Below are 6,887 nucleotides of genomic sequence, written 5' to 3' on the forward strand. Positions count from 1 at the left end.
AGCCAACGTGGCACTAGTGCGTGGCCCGATCTCTTCGGAGATGCGACGTCATTCATGAAAACCACAACTCCAGTCACGTACCTTAGGATATATCAAACTGGGACATCAATACCGTTTGATCAGGTGATTCTGAGAGATGTATTGATGCACCCAGGCTGGAGCGACTTGAGTCTTTTACCTATTGTGAGCCACACAGTCAAATGTCCTGATTGCCAACGTAGTACTAGTACGTGATCGATCCCCTCGTGGGATGCCAAACCATTTATGAAGGCTACAACTCTTGACTCGTACCCATAGGTATGTAAAAGATAATCTAACACTACAAAAAAGTTGGCAAATAGGAACAGACCTTTAAAACGGTATTAAGCCGTTTTACTTTCTAAAAGCCGTTTTAATTGGGGTTTAAACATCCAAACACACTGTATCTTTCTAGTCAAATTTGGAACGAACCTCACTCTCTTTCTCTCGCTCGATCTCTCTTTCGCTCAATCTCATCTCTTTCTCGCTCGATCTCAGTTTCTTCCTCGATCGACCACTCATCTCTCTCTCTCAGTCGCTCCCATGATCGGCCTCTCAGTCTCTTCCTCAATCTGTCTCCCTCGATCGATCTTATATCCCCCTCAGTTATGGCTTCCTCTAAAGAACGCGATAGCTTCATTTACGTTGCTAAACTCACACAACAGGCGGAGCAATACGATGGTTAGGATTTTGTTTTTCTTTTCTTCTGTGGACCTCGAATGTCAATTCAATTAAGGTTAGGGTTTGAATCATTTGACTAATTATTAGGTTTTAATTCTATTTGTTTCTTTGATTTGTGGATATACATACTACCACAGATTACTAATCATCCTTAGCATAACATCAAGCGCACTTCTGATCCCTGTTTTTCATACCCTAGCCATCTTCAATTTCAACATAAAACCCTAACCATCTTTGATTTTGAGAAATAAATCAACTAACAGACCAGGGTTTACAATATTTGAAGCCATAAGAGAGAATTTATTGAAGACAGACCTGAACTGTGCACTGTTCTTTCGGCAGCAAGATCATAATGTAAGAAATTTAGATAATTTCTTCTCATTGTTTTGCATAGTGAATCCAAATTAAATTTGCTCAAGTTTCTTCAATCAATCCATGATAAACTGTAGTTCTTCATCTTCTAGGTAGACATTGCTTTCTAAATTGATAGTTTTGTTTTAATTGGTTTGAACCCTAAAATATGCTATGTTTTCCCATTGAATGATCGGTATTTTCAAATCTTATTAACATTAAAAGCTCTTATTCACATTGATAGAGTTTAATCAATCCATGATAAGTATTTGGAACTAGTTTGATAACTTTCACATCATAACTTTTTATTCTGCTGGAATTGTATTGAGTAAAAATCATGGAAGATTTTTCATTTCTTAGAATTATGCATTTTCTATGGAGCATTAGATGGTCTTCAATGATGAAATTCTTGCAAAGATGAAGAAGGGAGTCTGCATTGCTAATGTTGCAAGGGGTTGAGTTATCGATGAAAATTCTTTGGGTAGGGCACTTGATAGTGGAGTCATTGCTTAGGTATAGTTTTCTAAATCTGCTTTGGCAAAATTTAACATTGGAATTATTTTTATGCCATCTCTTGATAGTATTTGGTCATATGATGTGTGACAGGCCGCACTTGATGTGTTTAATGAGGAAATGGGTTTTGTTAGTTATGAACATGTTTGACTCTTTTAGGTTTTTCAATTGACATCTTTGATGGAGTGGTTGTTTTCACCAAGGAAACTCTCAAAAGCAAGAAAATGTTGAAAGAAATAGGGTAGAAGTGTTTAATACACATCAATACATCATATACCTATCATTGTGAGCACATAATGCTTGGCAACATTTTTCTTTAATCATTTCAGAGTGTTTTGTTTCATATCCAGGTAGTTTATATTAGTATGAGTTGATAATCCTTTTGTTAATTTCTAATAACTTCTCCTTTGTTTCTATTTCTTGCAAGGTTTCTGATGTAGCTGCAAAAGACATACATTCACTGGTCATAGAAAGGTGAAAGTGACATTTGATCTTGTGTACATAGGCGCATATATGTAATTCTATTTAGTTCTTAAGTTTATGCGTGGCACCATCATAACCTTCCACACAACCACCTGTCTTAAATGTAGAACCAACATTATTTACAATAGGACATGCACAAGTTAGAGCTGTCACCATGTCAAAATCCTCGTGGCATGTTGAAATAATCTTGTAGCTTGTAAATTTTCACCACAGAGTGTTTCTACATGAAACTAAAAGCTGTATAAGGAAAGGGCTATCTCCACTTATGCCTTATAAAATGTCTTTAGTTGCAGTTTGTTTGCTTAGAAACCGAGAGTATGTTTTGGTTTCTCCCTTTATCTACCAACAATTGCTTTTATTGTGTAGATATGGACATGATTTTGCATCAGAGAGCACTCGTAAGTACTTTAGGAAGGTCAAGAATGCTCAAGAAGCACATGAAGCAATTAGGCCCTTCAACATAAGGAGGTTACCAAGTAATAAATAATTAGTAAACACCAATATTGCTACACTTCATCTAGTAAATCTTCCTTTTTTTAATTTATACTGTATCTTGGACTTCTTCATTTAACCATATTTGATAGACCTACTATTTGCTAAAATTGTTTGACTTTAATTTTTTTTCCAGCAATGCTGACTGGAGTACTTGATGAAGATTCCTTAAAGTTGTATACCCCTATATGGGCCCTAACAATGGCATGCCAAATGCAGCCCACTGTGATTGATCAGGTGTATTTTATTGTCATTTCATTTTTGCTATTTGATAAAATGATAAGTCCTTACTATTATAGGAGACTTGGCTTAGGACAGAGTGGAATGGAGGAACAAAATTTGTCTAGCTAACTCCAATCTCTGGGATAATGTTTTATTGTTGTTGTTGAACAAAGATATTTCTTATTGATAAAAACTGAAATAAAGTTTCTAAACCATAAATAATCATGCTACCAAAAGTAAATCTATTGATTTATGTGAATGCCTCTCGGTGCTTGTATTTTTTTTTTTTTTTGGAAGGTCTCGATGCTTGTATTTCGGGTTGTACCATTCAATGTCATTCATACATTTTGTTAATATGCTTTTCTTATTTCATGGAAATTCTATTGTGTACTTGATGTTGGCTGCAACTACATGTGTCCTACTACAGAAAATATGATGTATGGTATGGATAAACGAATCGACATAAATACCAAACCAAATAAACGCGTACTTATAAAATACACTAAACCCAAATCCTGTTTTAGGTCCATAGTTGTATTTCTATATTATAAACAGAGAATGTAATTAAAGTACCACAAATTTGTGAATTAAGTTCAGAAAGAGTAAAACTTATTGATTAATTATGTCGATCGGCTGAAGCATGCTTTAGACGTGTTTTCTTAAAGCATCTTCATCCCTTGCAATTGGTGGGTGGCTGCCTACTATCATGATTCAACAACCATGGTTATGAGAAGTCGGGAAGGTCACACTTCATGTAGCATAAGACATGCAAACTTAACAATGTTATGGTACCCCCAAGCAAATAACAGAAAAGAAGAAACAAATAAATCTGAAGAAGAAAAGAGAGGCTTATATTTAGTTCATCTGTATGTCACAGAGAAACAAGAGAGAACAATCTTAAGGTAGAGTCCTAAATTGTCCAAAATCATGGTCAGACAGTCTTAGCAAAAAGAGTTGTACATTTAACAATATAACCTACTCAATGGGCTATAAGAACAAAAAAGGCAGGAACACCTTCTATATAAACCAAACTTAATACAGTTAAGTTAATTCTACATCTTGTTATTGATGTGCCATGAGCTTGCCTTTGTGGCTCATGAATTTATATTCCCTAGATATAAGGAGATTTTGGACTGTGTGCATGAGTTATGTTCAAGTAATTTCATTAGCCTAGTTTGCTTAAATTTTATGCCCATAATACTGCATCTATACAAGTAAATTATGCTATTTTTTGTAATACTAAAATGTTATTTGGTACTTTCTAAATCTAGGAATACATGGAATTTCTACACGTATTCATGTGTGCATTTAAGCAGAACTACGGAGAAAAAGTCCTCGTACAGGTTAGTCATAAGTACCAGACCTGAATTACTCATAAAAAAAATAAGTACCAGACCTGAATGAGATTTCATCGGTAGAGAGTTGTGATTATCCTTACATGATGAGAGAGTTGGAAATTTACAACTTTCTGAAATGACGTATCGAACACACCTAGGAATGTAAATATAGTAATTTCTTTGAGTTGCCAATTTTCCCATCCAACTCTATACTTTTAAACATATATCTTCACTTATATATTTTGTTCTCTCATTCAAGAAATCTATTGTTTTTGTTTTATCTAACAAATAACGTAGGTTAAATATCACCCCCCAATATGACTAATAGAGTTTAATTGAAGAATACAATTTTTCGTTTAAATATCTTTATTTTAAAAGAAATTTCTTCTGTGTTACACGACATTTCCAAAACACCAAACTACAATATTTTCCTCAGAAAATATCTTATAAGCTACCATGCAGGGCTTTGATCTCAAATTAGCATCTAAAATCATCAATTAAATTGTTACTTTTTCCTCGTTCTAAATGTCTAGAAAGGGGTGAGTCACAATTCATAAATCATATTTAATACCTTAGGTTTCCTCTGCTTTGCGCTGCTAATGATAAATCATTCTTTTTTTGGAATATTGCAACACTTGCAAAGATCATCAAGGTGGATTCTCAGGCCTTTTGGAGAAAAATTCTCAATGATGTCAGATTTAGATTTAGATTTAGAGTGGCTTTTATTTTCCAGGTGAGATTTGCCTTTATAATTTTCTCATGTCTATTATCTGTGGAAGAAGTAAGTCTCTCTCTCTCTCTCTCTCTCTCTCTCTCTCTCTCTCTCTTTCTCTCTTTTAAGGTTCTCTTCGATTTTATTTAGTCCTCTATCTATGGTTTTGACAATTTTATAAGATTTCTGCATTCCAGTAAACAATTTTAGGATTCTTCAATACCCTCAGTATTATGCCTTTGATTCTTCCTTGTGAGTGTGATAGTGGGTTTCTATACTAACAGGTCACCCATGGATTGTGGATGATGGAGTTCCCCCATATATACCTCTAGACTCTGTTGTCTTATCACGCCTCATGCGTTTCTCTACGATGAATAAATTCAAGAAGATTGCTCTAAGGGTAAGCTTTTATCAATTTCTTCTTTAATAATAACACTTCATCTATCATGGGTCATGGAAATTGCAGCTATTATGATGCTTGAAAAAAAAATGAAATACAGGAAAGCCTGCACTGGAGAGTACCTACCAGTCACAAAGAACCCTGGTGATGAAGTCTTCTCTAAGTCCACTTGCAAGCAAGGTGAAATCGAGGCCATTGTTATAGCCACTGGAGTCCACACATTCTTTGGTAAGGCTGCATAGGTTTTGACTATTTATGAACTTTGTTTTAATCTGTATTTTCAATCCACATCACATCATTAGTTGTGGCTGTCACCATATTTCAGTTTTGGTGAACATTAATGTGGGTACATAGCACAATCTTACCTACCTTCCATGAACTAACCATTCAAAGAATATGTAATGGATGCAAATGTCTACATAGATCGAACCTATATTTACAACTAGATAGTTGAAGGTTGTGCTGTTTGGTTTTCCTTTTTGACCATTTTTCAAGTAATATAATTGGATCTGCCTAATTGGATTAGGCTTCCTTGAAGCTTAATGTTCACTATTTTTGCACTTTTTCTAATTGCAGATGCCTGGTACTATTGAGGAATTAGAAGCTGCAATTCAAGATAATATTTTTGAAGCAAATTCTATTCTTTTTCTAAACCACAATGTTCTGGAAGAATATGAAAATCGTTAGTGTAAGATACTTAATTTCATTCCCACGGCTATTAACAAATTTACTTTGAAAACAGTTCCCCTGGTTTTCATTTCGTTTTTTATGATGTATTTCAGATGAGCATGACATGGACTTTGATAAATTTGGGATCCTTATAAAAGTGAAATTCAGGTGAGTCACATTTTGGGAAAATGACTTTTTACTACATTTGTGCTAGTAATTATAACCTATGACAAATTTTGTTATATCATCATCACCATTATGACCAACGACAATTTTTGCTATATAATCATCACCACCTCTATCCCAACTATATTTGTATTCAATTTATTTATGCTTCTAATTGCACTGCCTTTGGAGCTAAAGAGTGGACATGAAGGTTTCTCACCTTATAGTCCTTGATTTTTTGGTTGGTCAGGAGCACTTGCTTCAAACACTTTTTTGAAGGTGCGGAAGCTCATCGAGAGAGTATGCAATGTGGTGACATGAAAAAATTCTTTTATTGGTAGTTGCGGCCATTGTGGGGATCTTAAAGAAGATAGGGAGGGATGTCAGTGATAGCATTGCTTCCTTGTAAGCACTTATGCTTGTGTAATGATTGTGAATGGTTTATCGATGTATTGCAATTTTGGATTTGTAAATTATGACTCATTGCAACTCTTTTTGTATATAAATTAATGTGATAGAAAACCTCGATGTTCTCTATTTGGATCTATTTTAACCGTGGGTAATAGGCAAGTAGCAAAAAAAAAAAAAAAAAAAAAAAATTAGATATCAATTTATAACAATTTTAGATATCGGTTTATAACTGATGTCTAAAGTCTCAGACGTAGGATATCAGTTCTATAAAATCCGATGTCTCAAATCTTTTTGGGTTACGATGTGCTGTTATATAAAGATGCAAATTAGGAAGGGTTTTAAGCCGTTTCAAATTCCGAGATCTGGAACCATTTTTAACCGTTCCAAATCATGAAATATAGAACGGCTTTCAGCCGTTTAACCTCATTAATGA

General features: G+C 34.4%; 2 long non-coding RNA genes across 6 annotated transcripts; both read left to right on the plus strand.

Annotated features, from left to right (window-relative positions):
* The first annotated feature begins 356 nt into the window (after positions 1-356).
* Positions 357-4,142, plus strand: LOC147386498 (uncharacterized). Of its 5 annotated transcripts, none has more exons than XR_015171650.1 (6): positions 357-1,053; positions 1,438-1,563; positions 1,723-1,848; positions 1,991-2,037; positions 2,413-2,522; positions 2,675-4,133. It is a non-coding gene; the product is annotated as an uncharacterized LOC147386498 (long non-coding RNA). The 5 variants fall into 5 exon arrangements; XR_015171651.1 differs by having other exon boundaries at positions 357-699; XR_015171652.1 differs by having other exon boundaries at positions 357-1,531; positions 2,675-4,142.
* A 771-nt stretch (positions 4,143-4,913) lies between these two features.
* Positions 4,914-6,426, plus strand: LOC147386499 (uncharacterized). The gene is made up of 4 exons (XR_015172116.1): positions 4,914-5,209; positions 5,310-5,437; positions 5,786-6,046; positions 6,294-6,426. It is a non-coding gene; the product is annotated as an uncharacterized LOC147386499 (long non-coding RNA).
* The last annotated feature ends 461 nt before the right edge of the window (positions 6,427-6,887 follow it).

Source organism: Akebia trifoliata, chromosome 14 (genome assembly GCF_017979445.1).
Source record: "Akebia trifoliata isolate Shusen 1 chromosome 14, ASM1797944v1, whole genome shotgun sequence".
NCBI classification, from domain to species: domain Eukaryota; kingdom Viridiplantae; phylum Streptophyta; class Magnoliopsida; order Ranunculales; family Lardizabalaceae; genus Akebia; species Akebia trifoliata.